Below are 2,823 nucleotides of genomic sequence, written 5' to 3'. Positions count from 1 at the left end.
AAGGCTGAAAAAAAAAAAAAAAAACTTACGGTACATCCACCAGCTCAGTCTATTATTCTGCAAAAATGGAAGGTAAAAAAAAACAACTAAAACCTATAAAGGTAGAAGTCAATTTTCCTCATCTTAGAGGAAAACTCTCTACCCCCCCCCCCCCCCCCCCAATTTCAATGCAGCAATCAGAATAACCCCCTACAGTAAATCGAATATAATTCTTAAATGGTAAAAAAGTTAAACCTGAAAGTGTTGGCCCTTTAAAGAATGGTGAGGGAGGAGTTGTAAAGAGCCATGAGAAGAAAGCGGATTCATTAGATATGTTTTTCTCCACTGTATTCAATGAGGAAAATGAGCTGTCACAGTAAACTCTCTAGTAAATATGGTCTGTCTGACCCGGGAAGAAGTGCAATTACATTTTAAGATTAAAAAAATACAAATTACCAGGTCCAGATAGCATACCCCTGTAAATAATGTGATAGCACTCCAGCATAACGGAAACTGGACAGATCCATTGTGCAGACCATAGACTTCTATTTTGACGGAATGCTTCTTAAAGGCATTCTGTTATGCATTTCGTCATGAATTGAGTTATGTTACGTGAAAACGGAATCCATAACGCAATTCAGTGTAAATCCGAACTTCAAAAACTGAAGTTCACTCATCCCTATTTGTGTGATTTTGCATTCACCTTTTTACTTTACAATACTTTAAAAAAAATATCCTTTTTTTATCCAACATTTACAGTATTTTTTGGACTATAAGACGCACACTGGGTAACACTGACATGGAAAAGGACTTAGAACTTTTAGTAAACAGCAAACTAAGCTGTAGAAACCAGTGTCAGGCAGCTGCTGCCAAGGCCAATAAGATAATGGGTTGCATCAAAAGGGACATAGATGGATGTGATGAGTACATAGTTCTGACACTTTACAAATCACTAGTCAGACCACACATGGAGTACTGTGTACAGTTCTGGGATCCTGTGAACAAGGCAGACATAAAAGAGCTGGAGAGGGTTCAGAGAAGGGCAACTAAAGTAATAACTGGAATGGGGGGACTACAGTACCCAGAAAGATTATCAAAATTAGGGTTAATCACTCTTAAAAAAAGGACGACTAAGGGGAGATTTAATAACCATGTATAAATATATCAGGGGTCAGTACAGAGATCTCTCCCATCATCTATTTATTCCTAGGACTGTGACTGTGAAGAGAGGACATCCTCCAGAAACAGAAGATGATTCTTTATGGTAAGAGCAGTGAGACTATGGAACGCTCTGCTGAGGAGGTGGTGATGGTGAATTAACTAAAAGAGTTCAAGAGGGGCTTGGTTGAATTTCTGGAGTGTAATAATATTACAGGTTATAGCTACTAGAGATGGGTTGTTGATCCAGGGAGTTATTCGGATTGCCTGATTGGAGTCGGAAAGGAATTTTTTTTCCCCTAAAATGAGGAAAATTTAAAAAGGTTTTCTCTGCCTTCCTCTGGATTAACTTGCAGGATAAGAGACAGAACAGGATGGACAGATGTCTTTTTTCAGCCTTATAAACTATGTTATTACAGTATGTTACTATGTTACTAGGATTTGGAGGAGGAAAATAAGAAAAAATATATTTTCCATCAAAACCTCAGAGCAGACCCCCAAATCAGACCCACATTCTTCATCAGTCCCCAGATCCCATCAGCCTCTAATCAGCCCCATCACACCTCCCAACCCCCATTAGACTCAGATCAGACCCCCAATCAGCCTCTGATTGGACTCCCCACCAGCCCCACTCCGCCTCAGATCGCACCCCTTAGTCCCCATCAAATCTGAGACCAGATGTTTAAAATTAATAAATAAACTCACCTCGCTTGCTACAGACTGTGCCGCATATCCAGGACTCACTACTCCATTGCTTCTTCCGGATCCCGGAAGAAGACCAGGGGAGGTGGGTATAGCCAGCACATCTCTGCTATGCCCTCCCCATGCCTCCTGCATGCTCTTTTGAATTCAGACTATGAGATGCAATGCTACTTTTCCCCAATTATGCGTCAAGTTTTGCATCTTATAGTCTGAAAAATATGGTATTTAAAGTAATTTTCTGTTTTCACAAAAAATAATAATAGCAATCTTACTGCATTAAATAAGCCAGATAATGAAGTTCTGAGTGCATTTTAACTTTAACCCCTTAGTGACCAGCTGGTTTTGGGCCTTACTGACCACGCGTTTTTCTTTCACTTTTAATCGTCGCGTTCCAAAAGCTATAATTTTTTTATTTTTCCGTCTAGATAGCTTTATGAGGGCTTGTTTTTTCCAGGACAAGTTGTAGTTAATGGCGCCATTTTGGGGTACACATAAATTTCTGGTTAACTTTTATTAACTCTTTCTGGGAGGGAGATGGGAAAAACAGCAATACTGCCACTCTGTTTTTACGTTATAAGTTTTACGGCGTTCATTTTTCCGTATAAATAACATAATATCTTTATTCTCTGGGTCAGTACGATTACAGTGATACCAAATACATATAGCTTTTTTTTACATTTTACAACTTTTTTGCAATTAAAAGAAAGAAATGTTTTTGCATTGCTGCTCCCCAAGACCCGTCACTTTTTTATTTTTCTTTCTATGGAGTTGTGTGAGGGCTTGATTTTTGCCGGATCACTTGTATTTTTAATTGGTATCATTTTGGAGTAAATGGCGCTTTTTTATCGCTTGTTATTACGTTTTTTGGTGGCAACTTTAACCCCTTAAGGACGCATGACGTACCGGTACGGCATGTTTCCCGAGTCCTTAAGGACCCATGACGTACCGGTACTTCATGGGTTTAAACCGCGATTGCGGCGCGGG

Source organism: Bufo bufo, chromosome 5, assembly GCF_905171765.1.
Source record: "Bufo bufo chromosome 5, aBufBuf1.1, whole genome shotgun sequence".
In the NCBI taxonomy this organism is placed as follows: Eukaryota; Metazoa; Chordata; class Amphibia; order Anura; family Bufonidae; genus Bufo; species Bufo bufo.
The sequence above is the reverse complement of the archived record's forward strand: the minus strand, read 5'-3'. Positions refer to the sequence as shown.